Here is a 21,003-nt window from a genome sequence, read left to right on the forward strand (position 1 = left end):
AGCCTTTATCGTTTAAGAAACTTTTTCTGTCTTAAATGTATTCAATGTCCCAGCTTTCACAGATTTACAACCCTCTTAGTGAAGAAATGTCACCTCATCTCAGTTTTAAATGGGCGGCCCCTTATTCTAAGATCATGCCCTCCAGTTATAGTCCCCCCATCAGTGGAAACATCCTCTCTGCATCCACCTTGTCAAGCCCCCTCATAATCTTATAAGTTTCGATAAGATCACCTCTCATTCTTCTGAATTCCAATGAGTAGAGGCCCAGCCTACTCAACCTTTCCTCATAAGTCAACCCCCTCATCCCCGGAATCAACCTAGTGAACCTTCTCTGAACTGCCTCCAAAGCAAAAGTATATCCTTTCGTAAATATGGAAACCAAAACTGCACGCAGTATTCCAGATGTGGCCTCACCAATACCCTGTAAAGTTGTAGCAAGACTTCCCTGCTTTTATACTCCATCCTCTTTGTAATAAAGGCCAAGATTCCATTGGCCTTCCTGATCACTTGCTGTACCTGCATACCATCACTTTGTGTTTCATGCACAAGTACCCCCAGGTCTCGCTGTACTGCAGCACTTTGCAATCTTTCTGCATTTAAATAATAACTTGCTCTTTGATTTTTTTTCTGCTAAAGTGCATGACCTCATACTTTCCAACATGATACTCCATCTGTTAAATTTTTGCCTACTCACTTAGCCTGTCTATGTCCTTTTGCAGATTTTTGTGTCCTCCTCACACATTGCTTTTCCTCCCATCTTTGTATCATCAGCAAACTTGGCAACGTTACACTTAGTCCCTTCTTCCAAGTTGTTAATATAAATTGTAAATAGTTGGGATCCCAGCACTGATCCCTGCGGCACCCCACTGGTTACTGATTGCCAACCTGAGAATCAACCATTTATCCCAACTCTCTGTTTTCTGTTAGTTAGCCAATCCGCTATCCATGCTAATATATTACCCCCAACTTGTGAACTTTTATCTTGTGCAGTAACCTTCCCCACCCCCCCCCCCACACCGATAACTAATAAATGAAAGTATTAAAATAAATTTAATACATTTCTCATTCCTTTTTTTTTTAAAGCCGCGATAGTTTTTCTCCATGGGTTGTTCGCAGAAGTGACCTGCACATTAATCTTCAATTTCTGGAGACTCCAGGGCAGCTGAAGATACCTAGCAGGCATCTGATCACATCCGCGTCTGTATTATAAGTACTACTGAGTATTTATATTCACACACACACAGCAATAACTAACTAAAATACCCCTAAATGTAAGAATCTCAACTATATCTTTTTTTTAACATTGGGCTTGCTACTAAGATTTGAAATGGCAGAGATCGTACACAGGACCTGGTTCAATGCCTTACAACTAAAAACCTGTCCCACCTGTTTCACCAAGCGTGAGAAAGTAGTATCCGATTTCATTTCTCCTGTCAAATGTTTTATCTCCTAATATCCCTATGAAGCACCTTGGGATGGTTCATTACGTTAAAGGTGCCATATAAATTGTTGTTGTTGTTTAGAATGTAGTTCCTGTACGAGTACTTCAACAGACTGAGTGAGCAGGAGCCCCAGGCTGCTGCTGAAGTCACTTTCTCCATTCCCACTCGGGGACCCGGGCCAGTGGCTCTGGCTGGTGTTGAGCAATAATGTGCACTTTGAAAACTAAAGTGTACATTAATGATTCCATCAGTCATCCCTTTTTTTTATAAAGGAGTCAAACTATTATAAAGATTCATCATTAACTACAACATCTATTTGTTTGCTGTTTCTATGTTTTTCCCCTTCTGTAGTGTATCTTGGCGATTTCACCAGTGCTGGATTGATGAGTTGTTGTTGAGTTACTGACCCTTGGCAGTGTGAAGGTGTTGGTTCAGTCACAGAATTAATCCAGCGGTGAACCAGTTTCAACATCAAAACTGTAACAGCAGCACATGGAATTTGAACATTAAAAGAATTCTAGAAAGAAAAGCAAATATTTACTCTTTGTAACTGATATCTTGGAGACACAGTAAACAGAGAACTGTACAACATGACTCCCGGGTAAGAATTGATGCAGCACATGGCTTTTTGTTATTACATCAGTAGTCCACGAGGTGGCTCTGCAACAGTCCTTCATTGAAACACCTGTGAACTCATCCTTTTTTGGCGTGGAAGCAAGTCATCCTGGCTTCGAGGGATCGCCTATGATGATGAGCTACAACAATAACATTTAGATTTTATTTGACCATTTCTTTCTGCTACTCAGGTCTGGGGAATGGAACACTTTTTATTATTTTCTTTAAAAATTATATTGATGGTCAACAACTGTTTTCCATCGGATCTACGGCACAGAAACAGGCCATTCGGCCCAACCAGTCCATGCCGGCGTTTATGCTCCACTCGAGCCTCCTCCCGTCTTTCCTCATCTAAATCTATCTGCATAACCCTCTATTCCCTTCTCCCTCATACGCTTGTCTAGCCACCCCTTAAATGCATCGATACTAGTCGCCTTAACCACTCCCTGTGGCAGCGAGCTCCACATTCTCACCACTTTCTGGGTAAAGAAGTTTCTGCTGAATTCCCCATTGGATTTCTTGGTGACTATCTTATATTGATGGCCTCTAGTTTTGCTCTTCCCCGCAAATGGAAACATTCTCTCTGTATCCACTCGATCAAAACCTTTCATTATAGACCTCTATTAGGTCATCCCTCAGCCTTCTTTTTTTTTTTAAAAGAGACTAGAGACCCAGCCTGTCAATCCTTTCCTGACATGTATGTTCATTGAGAATTGAATAATTCAAAACTTGATCGTTGTGCCTGCGTTTTGCTTTTATTTTTGTATCGGAGCTAAACGCGAGGTGTCACAGTGCCAGTGCATTCATTCCAGTGAAACCAGTAAACACAGACTAACGAGGCTGCACACAGCCTGGGACACCTACAAACCCACTAAAAAAGCTTTGACTCAACCCATTACATCAGAGAATGTGTACAGCTCCCTTCCGTGACTAGTGGGGTACCGCAAGGTTCAGTGCTGGGACCCCAGCTATTTACAATATACATTAATGATTTGGACGAAGGAATTGAATGTAATATCTCCAAGTTTGCAGATGGCAATAAGCTGGGTGGCTGTGTGAGCTATTTTCTATATTTCTATGTTTCATTAGGTGGATCTTCCCTTTGAAAAGAGCTGTCATAAAGGGCGGTGTACACATTTAAGCAAATGGCTTTAATTCAGGACAGTTGGAGGTGGCAAAACAGCAAGAAGCTGTCGTAAATGTATCCTAAATGTTGTTTCCAAGAATAGCAAAAGCAACGAGTGCAGGTCAGGCACTCCCCCTGGTGGATCTTGCTATATTTACGCTGGACTCCTGTCCCGCAATCTGCCGCCTCCGAGACAGATTCAAAGTAAAACCACTTCAGAGTAAGCTGGCTGGCATCAGTGACCCGGGTTCAGAAACCCCATGCAAAGTGGTCAGATTTGCAGACGATACCAAACTCGGAGGGCCAATGGAGGCCGAGCAGGCAGCAGGAGAGATGACAAAATGGGTTTGGACAAAATGTGTAAATAAGGCGCATAGCAAGTAAAAAAAAAAGCAACAAACTAGGCGTCCATGGAAGGTGCTTGTCATGTACATAGACCATGTATACTAACTATATAGTCACATAAGGTGTGCCACCAGAGGGCACTACGGTGGGAGACCTGAGGGACACCTGATAGGTGTGCAGGGCCCAGTACAAAAGGCTGCCCACCATGCTTGTGTCTCACGCTGGAGTTGCAATGAATGGGACTAAGGTCACAACAGCTCAAGTACAATACTAGACCTCGTGGAGTCATTCATAAGAGTATTACAGATATGATGTGATTGGGATTACAGAGACGTGGCTCCAGGATGATCAGGGCTGGGAACTCAACATCCAGGGGTATTCAAGATTCAGGAAGGATAGAATAAAAGGAAAAGGAGGTGGGGTAGCATTGCTGGTTAAAGAGGAGATTCATGCAATAGTTAGGAAGGACATTAGCTTGGATGATGTGGAATCTATATGGGTAGAGCTGCAGAACACCAAAGGGCAAAAAACATTAGTGGGAGTTGTGTACAGACCTCCAAACAGTAGTAGTGATGTTGGGGAGGGCATCAAACAGGAAATTAGGGGTGCATGCAATAAAGGTGCAGCAGTTATCATGGGTGACTTTAATATGCATATAGATTGGGCTAACCAAACTGGAAGCAATACGGTGGAGGAGAATTTCCTGGAGTGCATAAGGGATGGTTTTCTAGACCAATATGTCGAGGAACCAACTAGGGGGGAGGCCATCTTAGACTGGGTGTTGTGTAATGAGAGAGGATTAATTAGCAATCTCGTTGTGCAAGGCCCCTTGGGAAAGAGTGACCATAATATGGTGGAATTCTACATTAGGATGGAGAATGAAAGAGTTAATTCAGAGACCATGGTCCAGAACTTAAAGAAGGGTAACTTTGAAGGTATGAGGCGTGAATTGGCTAGGATAGATTGGCGAATGATACTTAAGGGGTTGACAGTGGATGGGCAATGGCAGACATTTAGAGACCGCATGGATGAATTACAACAATTGTACATCCCTGTCTGGCATAAAAATAAAAAAGGGAAGGTGGCTCAACCGTGGCTATCAAGGGAAATCAGGGATAGTATTAAAGCCAAGGAAGTGGCATACAAATTGGCCAGAAATAGCAGTGAACCCGGGGACTGGGAGAAATTTAGAACTCAGCAGAGGAGGACAAAGGGTTTGATTAGGGCAGGGAAAAGAGAGTACGAGAGGAAGCTTGCAGAGAACATTAAGACTGACTGCAAAGGTTTCTATAGATATGTAAAGAGAAAAAGGTTAGTAAAGACAAACGTAGGTCCTCTGCAGTCAGAATCAGGGGAAGTCATAACGGGGAACAAAGAAATGGCAGACCAATTGAATAAGTACTTTGGTTCAGTATTCACTAAGGAGGACACAAACAACCTTCCGGATATAAAAGGGGTCAGAGGGTCTAGTAAGAAGGAGGAACTGAGGGATATCCTTATTAGTCGGGAAATTGTGTTGGGGAAATTGAAGGCCGATAAATCCCCAGGGCCTGATGGACTACATCCCAGAGTACTTAAGGAGGTGGCCTTGGAAATAGCGGATGCATTGACAATCATTTTCCAACATTCCATAGACTCTGGATCAGTTCCTATGGAGTGGAGGGTAGCCAATGTAACCTCACTTTTTAAAAAAGGAGGGAGAGAGAAAACAGGGAATTATAGACCGGTCAGCCTGACATCGGTAATGGGTAAAATGATGGAATCAATTATTAAGGATGTCATAGCAGCGCATTTGGAAAGAGGTGACATGATAGGTCCAAGTCAGCATGGATTTGTGAAAGGGAAATCATGCTTGACAAATCTTCTGGAATTTTTTGAGGATGTTTCCAGTAGAGTGGACAAGGGAGAACCAGTTGATGTGGTGTATTTGGACTTTCAGAAGGCTTTCGACAAGGTCCCACACAAGAGATTAATGTGCAAAGTTAAAGCACATGGGATTGGGGGTAGTGTGCTGACATGCATTGAGAACTGGTTGTCAGACAGGAAGCAAAGAGTAGGAGTAAATGGGTACTTTTCAGAATGGCAGGCAGTGACTAGTGGGGTACCGCAAGGTTCTGTGCTGGGGCCCCAGCTGTTTACATTGTACATTAATGATTTCGACGAGGGGATTAAATGTAGTATCTCCAAATTTGCGGATGACACTACGTTGGGTGGCAGTGTAAGCTGCGAGGAGGATGCTATGAGGCTGCAGAGTGATTTGGATAGGTTAGGTGAGTGGGCAAATGCATGGCAGATGAAATATAATGTGGATAAATGTGAGGTTATCCACTTTGGTGGTAAAAACAGAGAGACAGACTATTATCTGAATGATTAGGAAAAGGGGAGGTGCAACGAGACCTGGGTGTCATGGTACATCAGTCATTGAAGGTTGGCATGCAGGTACAGCAGGCAGTTAAGAAAGCAAATAGCCTTCATAGCGAGGGGATTTGAGTACAGGGGCAGGGAGGTGTTACTACAGTTGTACAGGGCCTTGGTGAGGCCACACCTGGAGTATTGTGTACAGTTTTGGTCTCCTAACTTGAGGAAGGACATTCTTGCTATTGAGGGAGTGCAGCGAAGGTTCACCAGACTGATTCCCAGGATGGCGGGACTGACATATCAAGAAAGACTGGATCAACTGGGCTTGTATTCGCTGGCATTCAGAAGAATGAGAGGGGATCTCATAGAAACATTTAAAATTCTGATGGGTTTAGACAGATTAGATGCAGGAAGAATGTTCCCAATGTTGGGGAAGTCCAGAACCAGGGGTCACAGTCTAAGGATAAGGGGTAAGCCATTTAGGACCGAGATGAGGAGAAACTTCTTCACCCAGAGAGTGGTGAACCTGTGGAATTCTCTACCACAGAAAGTAGTTGAGGCCAATTCACTAAATATATTCAAAAAGGAGTTAGATGTAGTCCTTACTACTAGGGGGAATCAAGGGGTATGGCGAGAAAGCAGGAATGGGGTACTGAAGTTGCATGTTCAGCCATGAACTCATTGAATGGCGGTGCAGGCTCGAAGGGCCGAATGGCCTACTCCTGCACCTATTTTCTATGTTTCTATGTAACAGTGCTAAACGCTGAAGTTGAACGAGAGTCTTGGTAGATTCAAAACTCAACATGTCCAATCAACAAAGGAATGTTGGAACTCCACAGCAAAAAGTGGTGATCAAACACTGAGGGACTCAGGCAGTAAACATTGAAGATGACGTGCTCCGGGTATTTATTGCTTTTCTCGGAATGTGGGCGACCCTGGCAAGGCCGCACTCACTGCCCATCCCGAGTTGTTCTGAATAGGGGAAGGGGAGGGGGGAGAGGGTAGGGGAGGGGGGTAGAGAGTAGGGGAGGGGAAAGAGGGTAGAGGAGGAGGGTAGAGGGTAGTGGAGGGGGGAGAGGGGAGGGGAGGGGTGTGGTAGGAGAGGGGGACATTCGGACCGGGAACTCGGGTTGCCAACTCTGCTTGAACATATTCCTGGACGATTAATCACATGACCCTCCCAACCTCCAATTGGCCCATCCGGTCAAACTGCCTTTTTTTAAAAATCCCATTTCCACTATTTATAGAACGAATAAATGAAAATGTTCAAAGAAAATGAGATACAAGACACAATTTGTTTGAATGGGCCTGTGATTTTTCTCCCAATTTGCCTGGAGCTGCGCCCAGGAGATACATTCCTCAGAGGGTTGGCAACCACTGGTAGATGCCGACTGTTCCACAAATCTGGTTACCGTCCCGCACATAATCTGAACCCACAACTCTCAAACTGTTCCATTTTAATCAAGTCATGCAGACAGTAACCAGGAGCACCGGGAAACGTAGCAGCATTGACGTGACAGACTCCCGAGTCAGAAAAATCAGCTGGAAAAAAAACCCAGAACACCCTAAACGCCAACAAAATTCCTCCTTTTCAACACCCTACAGGTTGGGAGGCAAGTTCGTCTGGGAAAGTTCAGACTGCAGCAGACGCCACAGGCTAAGTTTTGCGAGACCCCGGGGTCGATTAATGTCTGTATCGCTTGTGCATAAAGCACCTGCCTGAGAAGTTGCACTTGATAAAATGCAATATCCCCACCGGCACCCGAGAGTCCCTGGCCAAAGATTGCCCTAAGTGGAGGAAGAGCATCCGGGAGGGCGCCGAGCACCTCGAGTCTCGTCGCCGAGAGCGTGCAGAAACCAAACGCAGGCAGCGGAAGGAGCGTGCGGGGAAACCAGTCCCACCCACCCTTACCCTCAACCACTGTCTGTCCCACCTGTGACAGAGACTGTGGTTCCCGTATTGGACTGTACAGTCACCTGAGAACTCACTTTTAGAGTGGAAGCAAGTCTTCCTCGATTTCGAGGGCCTGCCTATGATGATGGGAGATGAGCGAAACGTAAAAATAATCAGCTGGAGAGGATCGTACGCGCCGGAACGGATCCCGCTGGATATTCCCTCCGTTGAAACGCATGGAAGGTTAATTGGGCGGGGCTGCATGGTGTGCCAGTTTGCTGCCTGGTCTTGTGCCGTCCAGCACACCTGGGCGGGGCAGATGGAAATCATCGCCCCCTCCGTGTGACCAACTGGACCTCACTTGCAACCCATTTTAGCAATTGGTGGGGCCCACTTTCTGCATTTTTTCTGTCCATGGTTTCCACGTCATTGCAATTTTCCCATCACGTGCTGGCTGAATACAAGGGAACGGTAGCATAGTGGGAATGTCACTTGACTAGTAATCCAATAGGCCTGGATTTATAATCCAGAGACAAGTTCAAACCCTACCACGGCACCTGAGGGATTTAAATTCAGATAATTAAATAAATCTGGAATTTTTATAAAAAGCTAGTAACGGTGAGCATGAAACTACCGGATTGTCATAAAAACCCATCTGGTTCACTGCCGTCCTTTAGGGAAGGAAATCTGCCGTCCTTTCCTGGTTTGGCCTATATATGACTCCATACGCACAGCAATGTGGTTGACTCTTAAATACCCTGCTTCTCGAGGGCAATTAGGGATGGGCAATAAATGCTGGCCTTGCCAGCGACACCCACATTCCAAGAACAAATAAATAAAAAGTTCTCTTCAGCGGTACAAGGTCTCTCAGAATTCATCATCAGATCGCAACGGCTGCAACGTGAGTTTTTTTTTGCACCCGATTGTAATGAATCTTATGAGCGTTCTAATGAATACATGTTGAACCTCCCTTATCCAGAACTCCCTAATCCAGAACCATTCCTGGCCACCGAATAGCGCATGCGCAGAACGCCGACATGAACAAATTGAAGTCCTTCCTCGCTGCCGACTCCCGCAATCGCTGGCCTGACCCCGTGATCCACCGTCCGTCCGTCCCCCCCCCCCCCCCCCCCCCCACCATGATCTCTCTGCAGCACTCCCAGCCCCCAGCCAGCTAGCCCCAATATCCCCTTGCTCAGTACCTGTACCATCCAATTTAACGTGACCACCCCTCGTTCGGAAAAATCCCTTATCCAGAACAGGCCAGGTCCCGAGGGATCCGGATAAGGGAGGTTCAATCTGTATTATGTTTCACTAAAAAAAGTATTCAACTATTAGCAATAAGTAGTGGGATGGCATTACCACATATTTCAGCTTTCGTACCCCACTTATTGACTCTTAAAGAAGCAAAGCACACCAGCAAACAAACTGCTGACATAATTCCCCATGAGACATTATTGCATCCTTACCTTGATTTGGTGGATTGTAAGGACGAAGAGATCACCAGGTTTGGGAAAGCTCGGGGATTCATTACCCAGGCAGGAGATCCAGGCACTGGCATTTTCACTCAACAGGTTGTTGCAGTACCTGGGTGGCAAAGTGCTCTCCGAACCCTTGTATCCAGATGAGAAGATAAATAAGCCACAGCTTTTCCGTCAAATATAGATTTTTATTTATTCTAATCCAAAATATCATTCATTGACATTGTTTTTGGGAGGGGGGGAGCAGGAGGAGAGAGACATACACAATAACATCAGGTCGATAACCAGAGGGCACAGATTGAAAGCGATTGGCAAAAGAACCAAAAGTGACATGAGGGGAAACTTTTTTATGCAACAAGTGGTTAGGATTTGGAATGCACTGTCCGATAGGGTGGTGAATAGATTCAATAGTAGCCTTCAAAAGGGAATTGGATAAATCCTAGAAGGAGAAAAAAATGCAGGGGTATGGGGAGAGCAGAGGAGGGGGACTAATTGGATAGTTCATCGAGCGAGCTGGTGCAGACTCCATGGGTCGAATGGCCTCCCCCTGTGCTGTACTATTCTATGATTTTTCTTTTCCTTTGGACGTTGTGTGCTCTGACGCTGGAAATCCAGCCTTTGTATTATTTTTTTGGGGAGGAGACGAGATTTGGCTGCATTGTGGTCAATGGGACTGGGGGCGTAATCCGTGCAGTTCACCCAAGAGCGGGAGAGAAAATAAGGAAGATGACTCATACTGGACCTTCCTCATACACGGAGAGGCACTACAAAACAAAAAGTAAGAAAGACTTGCATTTATATAGTGCCTTTCACGACCACCGGACGTCTCAAAGTTGTGGATCAGTGAAGAGACGGAGGTGGGAGGGAAATAAAGCTGGGAACAGACTGTCACAAATTAAAGCATCGCACAGGGGACCTAAAGGAATATACGAACTGCAGTAAGACCCTCAAGCCTGTTTCTCCATTCAATTAGATCATGGCTGATCTGTATCTTAACTCCATCAATTCGCCTTGATTCCTTAATCCTTAATACCCTTGCCTAACAAAATTCTATCCAATTCAGTTTTCAAATTTTCAATTCACCCCCAGCCTCAATAACTTTTGTGTGGGGAGGGGGGGGGGGGGGGAAAAGAGAGTTCCAGATTTGCCCTACCCTGAAGAAGTTCTACCTGTCATCACCTCCTGATAGCCCAGGACTAGTTTTAAAGTTAGGCCCCCTTGTTTTGGAAGCGGGCGTAACCTTAAGGAGACGGAAGTGTTTTTTTTGTATTTGAAGGGAGGGGGAAAGAAATGAAGATGTAACAAGCTGGCCATGCTGTAGGAATTTGGTTGAACACTAATATTCAAGACAATCTGAACACACTCGCCACAAATAATGCCTCGACAGTGCCTGTAGGCAGACGCAATTCGCCCGCAAAGCTCTACTTTCTTCAGGAAGCCAAAGGCCCTCCACCTTGGCATCATACACAACCCAAAGTCCCAATCTAACCGGTGATCATCAACCTAACCAGCCCTTGAAGAGCAGCAGTATCCTTCAGGGATCAGGTCTTGGTTTTGTGAATGGAGTCGCGATTTAACATCTTTAAGAGGCGGGGGGAGACCAACCAAACGCTAAGTAGTGTCCTGTCAACTGGGTCAAGGTGGCTCAGCCCACTTCCGGAGTCACTCCTAGTAGAAGAAAAAGGAGAATTGGTCACGTTGGTCGAATTCACATCCAGTCAATAATGTCAGTGTCAATGATTACCCGTTTGCCACACCATATGAATGACCTTTACTGTATTCGTTTTTACACATAGTCAGAGTCCTCGCAACAAATAACGGCCAAATCTGGACTATCTGCAAGTGTCAGTCTTGACTCAGTGCTAGTATTCTCGCCACTTAGTGCGAAGTTCCCGCTCAAGAGACTTGAGCACATAATCTAGGCTGACACTCAGCGCAGTGTTGAGGGAGTGCTGCACTGTAAGGGATGACATCTTTCAGATGAGACGTTAAAACTGTATTTCTCTAATACACACAGCGGGACTCACTGTACATCTGTAATATAGTTACTGCTGTCTTCGACTAAATTACTGAAGGCAATTTACTGAAGAGCTGTCAATTGTGTCTGCTCTTGCTATCAGTCTTGTCTGATGGAATAGCATTAATGGGCAGTAGTCTTCACAGAGCAGTACCAGCGGGAAACTGAATAGAAGTTTAAAACTAGTCACCGCTTACAACAACATGGGGCCAGCAGACCAGAGTTATACTGCTGGCTCTCTGTTACTTTTTCGGTCAGGAAAAACAGAGCTATGGCATCTAATGTTTAATGCTCGCAGGGGCTGACTGCCCCATTTGTTCTCTACGACCAGAGAAAATTGCAGGGGACGCAACGGGATGAGAACAGGGAGGCAGCAGTATAACTCTGGTCTGCTGGCCACATGTTGTTGACAATACACTGATCTGCAACCTGCTCTGGATCAATGTAGGAGATAGAGCCACCTGGACCAGGGCTGGATAAGCCTTATCCTGCGACCAATCATAGGCCCGACATAAGTTCTGTCATTTATCGGTGACCTTGAGTTTCGATTTGAGTGAACTATCAATGCTTAGTCAGCGTGGCTCAATGGGTAGCACTAAGTGCCTCTGAGTCAGAAGGTTGTAGGTTAAGCCTCATTCTAGGACTTGAGCATGACTTGTAGGCTGACACTGTAACAGAGTACTGAGGAAGTGCTGTATTATTAGAGGTCTCATCTCATTAAATCAAGGCCCTGCCCTCCATTTCCAGGCGTGCAAGTGGATGTAAAACATCTATTTTAACAAGAGCAATGAGTCGTTCTGCTGTCCTGGTCAACATTCTTCCCTCAACCTAAAAAAGAAAGACTTGCATTTATATAGCGCTTTTCACGACCACCGGATGTCTCAAAAGTGTTTTGCAGCCAATGAAGTACTTTTGGAGTGCAGTCACTGTTGTAATGTGGGAAACGCGGCAGCCAACTTGCGCACAGCAAGCTCCCACAAACAGCAATGTGATTATGACCAGATAATCTGTATTTGTTATGTTCCCTCGCACATAATGGTCGGGGCCATAAAAGGAGCGACGAGCAGCGGCCATGGGCAGCGTGGAGGCATGCCACTACACGGTACAGAGCGAGCTGGTGCAGGAGGGCGACGGCTGTGAAGAGCGACATCATCAAGATCCAGGTCGGTGATTGGAGCGTGGGCAGATACAGCAGGAGCGGCGAGGTCGGGGCGAAGGAGCGGCGAGAGACTGTGGAGGGACGTGATCGGGGCCCAGGGGAGGCGCGAGTTCGGGGCCAGGGGCCCAGGGGCAGCACAGGCCAGTCCACACTGCGATAGGTGTGCGTACTAGGTCCGTGCAGCAGAGCTTGGTCTCCAGTCGTCTTGGGTAACCCTTGCCACTGGACCAAGACCGAGCTCTGTCGAGCCCGTGTGGTGACTTGTGTCGCACCCTCACCTCTGAGTCTTGGTCCACACACAGGCATCTTCCACCCTTCAGAATGTAGTTCGGGTCCTTCACTGAAACACCTGTGAACTCGTCCTTTTTTCTGGCGTGGAAGCAAGTCAGCCTCGTTTCGAGGGACTGCCTATGATGATGATGATTTTTTTATGTGGGTTGAGGGATAAACATTGGCCAGTACACCGGGGATAACCCCCCCCCCCCCGGCCCCGCTCTTCTTCGAAATAGGGATCTTTTACGTCCACCCGAGATGGGGCCTCGGTTTACCGTCTCAATTGAAGGACGGCACCTCCGACAGTGCAGCACTCCCTCAAGCACTGCACTGGGAGTGTCAGCCTAGATTTTTTGTGCTCAAGTTCCTGGAGTGGGACTTGAACCCACAACCTTCTGACTCAGAGGCGGGGGTGCGACCCACTGAGCCACAGCTGACACTCAACGACATCAAAAATAGATCAATAGTCTTGTTCCTTGCCTGCTCTTTGTGGTCTGCTGTGCACACATTGCCAGCTGCATTTGCCGACAGTCACTGCTCTTCACAGTAATGTGTTTGGTGTGAAACACTTTGGGATGCTCCAAAGACATGATAAGGGTCTATCTATATAAATGCCATTTCTTTCTTTCCTTATTAGAACTCCCACACACTTACACTGAATCCTCTTCTCCAATTTTCAGTATGGCTTCTTCTGTTGAAGAGAAAAAAGATTGGAAAATACTATAACATAACAGCACATGTTGGTTTTCATGACTTTTGAGCTGTTCGCAAATGTATATTAAAAGATAAGGGAATATTAAAAAAACTATTAAATCATATTCATTTTGACTACTTGGTTTGAATTGTTGATTCAACCCAAGCTGAACTTCAAACTCCACATCCTATCTATAATGTATGTACATAAGGTCTGCCCACCAACAGGGGGCACTACCGTCGGAGGTCCTAGGGTCATAGGTACACTCGTGCTGGGCCCAGTATATAAGCTGAACTTCACCTTTGTATCTTCACTTCTGGAAGCCATTAAAGACTGACTAGGTTACACCTGGTCACTGGCTCACAGTACGGAGTTCATTGTATCATTTCAGACACCATACTATCTATCAATAAAATCGCCCACTTCCACCCCCACATCATCACCCGGGATACTGTGTACAGTTCTGGGTACCGCACCTGAGAGAGGATATATTGGCCTTGGAAGGCGTGTAGTGCAGATTCACCAGAATGTTACCAGGGCTCCAAGGGTTAGATTATGAGGAGAAAGTACAGAAACTAGGCTGGTGATCCTGGAATATAGAAGGTTAAGGGGTGATTTGATTGAGGTTTTTAGGATTCTGAAAGGAGCTGATAGGGGGGTAGATAGAGAGAAACTTTTTCTGTTGGTGGGGGAGGACAAGGGGACATAACATTATAATCTGAGCTAAGCCATACAGGAGAGATGTTAGAAACACTTCTTCACGCAAAGGGTGGTAGACGTGTGGCTTTCCCACAAAAAGCAGTAGATGCCAGCTCAATTAATAATTTTATAATAATAACTTTTATTTATATAGCACCTTTAACGCAGTAAAACATCCCAAGGCACTTCACAGCAGTGTTACAGACAAACAGATAAATTTGACACCGAGCCACAGAAGAAATTAAGGCAGATGATCAAAAGCTTGTTTAAAGAGGTAGGTTTTAACGAGCATCTTAAAGGAGGAAAGAGAGGTAGAGAGGCGGAGAGGTTTAGGGAGGGAGTTCCAGAGCTTAGGGTCTGGGCAGCTGAAGGCACGTCCACCGATGGTTGAGCATTATTATTATGCCTGAGATCGATAGATTTTTGCTAGCCAAGGGTATGAAGGGATATGGAGCCAAGGGAAATTAACGAAGCTTGGATACAAATCAGCCACAATTTCAATAAATGGCGGAACAGGCTCAAGGGGGCTGAATGGCCCACTCCTGTCCCAATGGTCCCTCCTAACTCCACTACTGCTACTTGGCACCTGTTTCCCACTCTCTGAGGTCCCCAGGAGGTTTACTACCTTGAACCCTTTAGCCTTTGCTAGTGCAGGAATGCAGGGACCAAGTGTAGAACCCTACTGATACCCCAGCACAGATTAACCAATTATCAACGAATGACCAGTTGGCTACTGGGGGCTGACTGGGGAGCAGTGCTGTGTGGCGGGGATAGGTTGGTGGAGGACCCTGGGAGGACAGACACACCAACGTTAGTGTCCTCGACCAGGCCAACATCCCCAGCATTGAAGCACTGACCACACTCGATCAGCTCCGCTGGGCGGGCCACATTGTTCGCAGGCCAGACACGAGACTCCCAAAGCAAGCGCTCTACTCGGAACTCCTTCACGGCAAACGAGCCAAAGGTGGGCAGAGGAAACGTTGCAAGGACACCCACAAAGCCTCCCCGATAAAGTGCAACATCCCCACCGACACCTGGGAGTCCCTGGCCAAAGACCGCCCTAAGTGGAGGAAGTGCATCCGGGAGGGCGCTGAGCACCTCGAGTCTCATCGCCCAGGGCATGCAGAAATCAAGTGCAGGCAGCGGAAAGAGCGTGCGGCAAACCAGTCCCACCCACCCCTTCCCTCAACGACTATCTGTCACACCTATGACAGGGACTGTGGTTCTCGTATTGGACTGTTCAGTCACCTCAGGACTCATTTTTAGAGTGGAAGCAAGTCTTCCTCGATTCCGAGGGGCTGCCTATGATGATGATGGAGGCTGAGCAATGCTCGTGGAACTATGCAACAGCAAGAGGTTGCTGGGGGAAAAACACAGCTACACAGTCTCTACCCTTACCTCACCCCCACTGCCGCGGAAGCCCCTAACCACTCCAGACCTGAGTGACACCACACATTATATCTGACCGTTATCATTTTCTTACAGATTTTCTACGCAAGACCTTGTGGCACTAATAACATTCAAATTGTACTGCTCTTACCTTGTTTTTTTCCATGACTGCAAAGGAAAGGATAGAGAGTCATTAGGAACTCACATCAGCACAACCAGTGAACAGACAGAATATCATCACCCAATGGATAAGCTAAGAAACTGGCTTCACGAGTCTTTGAGCGCAGACTCTTGCTTAAAGGTTGCGCTCGCACTGAGACTTTAGACTTGAAAATAAATTGGACATTATTAGACGTTTGATGGAGGCATCTGGAGCTGAGCTTCAAACCCCACATCATATCCATCGTCAAGGCTGCCCAGTTCCACCTTTGTAACAATGCCTGCCTCCGTCACCACCTCGCCTCCGATAGTACCGAAACTCTCACCCATATTGTCCGCACCTCCGGGTTTCACTTCTCTATGTCCCAGCCACCCAAGCTCCATTCTACTCCGGTCCAACTTGTTCAAGATTTCAGTGCCCAGATGCTTTCTGGTACTAAGCCCCTGTCCTTGCCAACATCCCCCCCACCCCCCCCCCCCCCCCCCCCGATTTCAAAATCCTCGTCCTCGTTTACAAAATCCTCCATGACGTTGACTCTGTTCTGCCTCTGCAAACTCCTCCGCAACCTTCTGTCCCATCTCGTATCCTGAATTTAAAATTCTCATCCTTGCTCATTTTCAAATCCCTCCAAGGCCTCGCCCCTCCCTACCTCTGTAATCTCCTCCGGCCCCACAACACCCCCGAGATATCTGCGCTCCTCCAATTCTGGCCTCCTGAGCATCCCCAATTTCAATCACTCCACCATTGGTGGCCGTGCCTTCTGCTGCCTTGGCCCCAAGCTCTGGAATTCCCTCCATAAACCTCTCTGCTGCTCTATCTCTCTTTCCTCCTTAAAACCTACCTCTGCCCGAATATCTCCCTACCTGGCTCAGAGTCAAATTTTGTGTTATAACGTTCCTGTGAAGCGCCTTAGGACGTTTTACTACATTAAAGGCGCTATATAAATGCAAGTCGCTGCTGTTGCCCGCTCCTAACACTGGTCTACTATGTACCCACCTCCACCCCAGCATCCGTGGCAGAGCCTTCAATCATCACACCCCTGCCTTCTTCCTAAACCCCTCTATCCTGCTATATCTCCCACACCTTAAAAGATCTCCTGAAAACCTTCAGTCATCCTCCCTGTTTTCCAATCTCCTGTGCAGTGTCCCTTCCACCCTTAGCTGTGAAGTGCCTTTAGATACTTTACTATGTTAAGGTTTGTTGCTGATGATACCAGCGTTTTAACTCGCTGGGTTCCCTGCACCTATGTGCACCTGGTAAACAAGGTTTGAAAGGACCTCCTGGTCATACCATCCATGAAGCTGCTACTGCTGTTGTTCTGTAGGTAAACGACCTGCTAAAGCTGCTGTAGCATAATCACATCACCACCAGCCCCTTTCACACATTCTGTTGGACTCCACCACACCCTCCTCTTAGGCAATCAACCCAAACTATCTTCAGCATCCACACGGGGGCTCAATGAAAGCCAAACACTGACGGAGCATGCCAATAAAACTTCATATTATGATCTCAAACATGTCAGCTGTGGCTCAGTGGGCAGCACTCTCGCCTCTGAGTCAGAAGGTTGTGGGTTCAAGTCCCACTCCAGGGACTGGAGCATAAAAATCTCGGCCGACACTCCAGTGCAGTGCTGAGGGAGTGCTGCACTGTCGGAGGTGCCGTCTTTCGGATGAGACGTTAAACCGAGGCTCCGTCTGCTCTCTCAGGTGGACGTAAAAGATCCCATGGCACTATTTCGAAGAAGAGCAGGGGAGTTATCCTGGTTTATTGGCTAATATTTATCCCTCAATCAACATAACAAAAAACAGTTCATCACATTGCTGTTAGTGGGAGCTTGCTGTGCGCAAATTGGCTGCTGCATTTTCCACATTACAACAATGACTACATTCCAAAAGTACTTAATTGGATTGTAAAGCGCTTTGAAATATCCGGTCATGAAAGGCGCTATATAAATCCAAGTCTTTCTTTCTATCATTCAATATTCTGATGGGTCTGTGTTTTTGCAAATAGCAAATTTCTTTGAGAACTAAGCTGAACACCGCAGCCCAACTAGACCTGTAAATCTTGTGAAACTCGTAACGTCATAACATGCCTCCCGACATCTTGTTCAAAGTTACAAGCTATGACACATTTATAATCCTGCATTGATTTTGCTCATGGCTATTTGCTCCATCCCAATGGGGCCTGTAGTGACATCTGTATTCCTGAAACAAAATAGCTTAGACACTTTTAAAAGGAAGCCAGACAAGCACATATTATAAAAAGGATACAGGGGCACTGGAGAGGGTGCAGAGAAGATTTACAAGGACGATACCAGAGATGCGAGGGTATACATATCAGGAAAGGATAAACAAGCTGGGTCTCTTTTCTCTTGAAAAAAGGCAGCTAAGGGGTGACCTAATAAAGGTCTTTAAAATGATGAAAGGTTTTGACAGAGTGGATACAGAGAGAGTGTTTCCACTTGTGGGGAAGAGCATAACTAGAGGCCATCAATATAAGATAGTCACCAAGAAATCCAATAGGGAATTCAGAAGAAATATCTTCACCCAGGAGTGGTAATGTGTTACCACAGGGAGCGGTTGAAGCGAATAGTATCGATGCATTTAAGGGGAGGCTGGACGAGCGTATGGGGGAGAAGGGAATAGAGGGTCATGCTGATAAGATTTAGATGAGGAAAGACAGGAGGAGGCTCGAGTGGAGCATAAACGCCGGCATGGACTGGTTGGGCCGAATGGCCTGTTTCGGTGTCGTATATCTTCTTAAAAGATAGAGGGATAAGGGGCTATGGGGAGCGTGCGGGGAAGTGGAGCTGAGTCCATGATCAGATCAGCCATGATCTTATTAAATGGTGGAGCAGGCTCGAGAGGCTGTATAGCCTACTCCTGTTCCTATTTCTTATGTTTTTATATCCTATGTAATGTTAAAGGGAATTGAAAGATATGCTGAAAGGCTGAGATGAGGCAGATGGAATGGGAGGAGACTGGTGGTGGAGTATAAACACCGGCATGGACTAGTCGTGCCGAATGGCCTGTTTCTGTGCTGCACATTCCAAGTAATTCTATGAAAGTTCTCTGGTCTGTTTTTCCCACTTAAACATTCACCGGTACAGTGCATTGCTGTGATTCTAATGACATTGAAAAGTGTTCTTACAGAGACTAATCAACAGTGAAGGTGATTGTTGCGATGACTGCAAGAGGAACCATCCACAGACTGTGTCAGCCAATGCTGATTAACAGCACATAACTCATAACAGCAAACACTCACCTTTTTTCAAGTGAATCAGTAGGATGATCACAAGAACACAGAAAAATATGGCCAGCATTGAAATTAAGATAACCAGAAGTACCTGAGGTCGTGCTGTGGAAGAAAAAAAATGATCAGCATCAGTGTTTTGAGACCTCTGTCGCATGTCACTGTGTACATTGGAAACTGGAACTCCCCTAAAGGGAGAATTAGGAGAGTAGGAAGTTCCCCTGGTGGCTTGGCCAACATTTATCCTTCAAACCAACATCACCAAAAACAGATAGTTCATCACTCATTTTTCACCCAGTATGTTATACGCTATTGTTATGTCTTTAAATGCTCTGATAGTGACTCCACGAGGCAATGTGTTATACGTGAACTGTAGTGACCTTAGTCCTTTATTGATAACTCTAGAGTGAGGATCACACCTTTTATACTACGCTTGGCACACCCTGTACAGGTAAACTACAAGTCTCCCACTGCGGTGGCCTCTGGTGGCACACCTTGTGATGGTACAAACAGTAACCATGTAGGATACATGACAGCTACATTTGTCGATATTAAATTTAATTTGTTTACTCAGTTCCATAGCTGATCTAAATACTTCATCAAATAGTTAACTCTGCCCCGATTCGCTCCTGTCAGAAGATCTAGCAGTGACATTGACTGTGCCCACGTGAGAATGCGGAGCTCAGAACACCACACCTAAGCATGCTGAAGGAGAGGCTGCTGATGAAAGGGAATATGAACTATGAAATGCAGATACCACAGAGAGTGTAAAACTAATAGTTACAGAAGCATTACACGAACTTTAGTTACTTTTACTTTTACACTCTCAATGCTATTTGCAAAGGATACTAAGTATTACAAAGACTTGTTTTTTATATGTTCCTGGGATGTGAGGGCTTCCCCAGTGTCCTGGCCAATATTAATCACTCCACCTAGCATTCTTTGTAAATTTTCTGAGCTGGAAATTGAGAGTAACTGACACGGCCATCTCTATTCACCCGAGGTTGGAGTGAGACCTGCCAAATTTGTGCAGAATTCAGATTTCTCAGCTCTGCCCTCCGACTGAAGGAGATTATGGGGAAACGAGAGCCTTTGACAGGCAGAAGGCCTTTGGACCATCGCAGGAAACAGGCGGGTTCCAAAACTGTTCCAACATCAAGTGAATTTAGATGTGCACAATGCATTGGAGCTGTTTCAATATTAATCCGAGAGAGAAAACAAAAAACATGAACACCCTTGGGTATACAATATTAGAAACATAGGAACAGGAGGAGGCCATTCAGCCCCTCGAGACTGTTCCACCATTCAATGAGATCATGGCTGATCTGCCACCTAACTCCATATACCCGCCTTTGGCTCAGATCCCTTAATACCTTTAGTTAACAAAAATCTATCGATCGATTTAGAATTAACAATTGATCTAACATCAACTGCCGTTTGCAGAAGAGAGTTTCAAACTTCTACCAGCCTGTGTGTGTAGAAGTGCTTCCTAATTTCATTTCTGAAAAATCTGGCTCTAATTTTTAGACTGTGCCCCCGAGGCCTAGACTCCTCAACCAGCGGAAATAGTTTCTAGTTACCCTATCCCACTTAATATCTTGAAAACTGTTGTGTATCTGTAAAGCATGCACTCCCATGTTCCGCCACCAGGGAGTGCATCCCCTGAAGTCCCAAGGGATCCCAGCATCCCTTGGGAGCACTGTATATAAGCCGGCCCCTAAGGCCTGTTCCTCACTCTGGAGTGTCTTAATAAAGACTGAGGTCACTGTTACTCCAACCTCCCTGTGTGCAGTTTCATCTATGTTAGGAACACAATAACTGGCGATGAGTATACACGAATCCAAAGCAAAGATGCAGCAAACTGTGGGCATCCTGGAGAAGTTCTCGGAGAGTGAGGACTGGGAAGCCTATGTCGAACGGCTAGACCAGTACTTTGTAGCCAACAAGCTGGACGGAGAAGGAAGCACTGCAAAAAGGAGAGCGATCCTCCTCACAGTCTGCGGGGCACCGACCTACAGCCTCATGAAGAATCTTCTGGCTCCGGTGAAACTAACAGATAACTCATATGAGGAGATGTGTACACTGGTTTGGGAGCATCT

The 21,003-nt window shown here is 46.1% G+C and overlaps 1 long non-coding RNA gene across 1 annotated transcript; it reads right to left on the bottom strand.

Moving 5' to 3' along the window:
• Positions 1–9,428: 9,428 nt before the first annotated feature.
• LOC139226968 (uncharacterized) lies at positions 9,429–19,061 on the bottom strand. The gene is made up of 4 exons (XR_011587342.1): positions 18,917–19,061; positions 15,644–15,660; positions 13,365–13,401; positions 9,429–10,929 (listed from the first exon to the last, which is right to left on the bottom strand). It is a non-coding gene; the product is annotated as an uncharacterized lncRNA (long non-coding RNA).
• Positions 19,062–21,003: the final 1,942 nt, after the last annotated feature.

This window comes from Pristiophorus japonicus, chromosome 16, assembly GCF_044704955.1.
Source record: "Pristiophorus japonicus isolate sPriJap1 chromosome 16, sPriJap1.hap1, whole genome shotgun sequence".
NCBI lineage: Eukaryota > Metazoa > Chordata > Chondrichthyes > Pristiophoridae > Pristiophorus > Pristiophorus japonicus.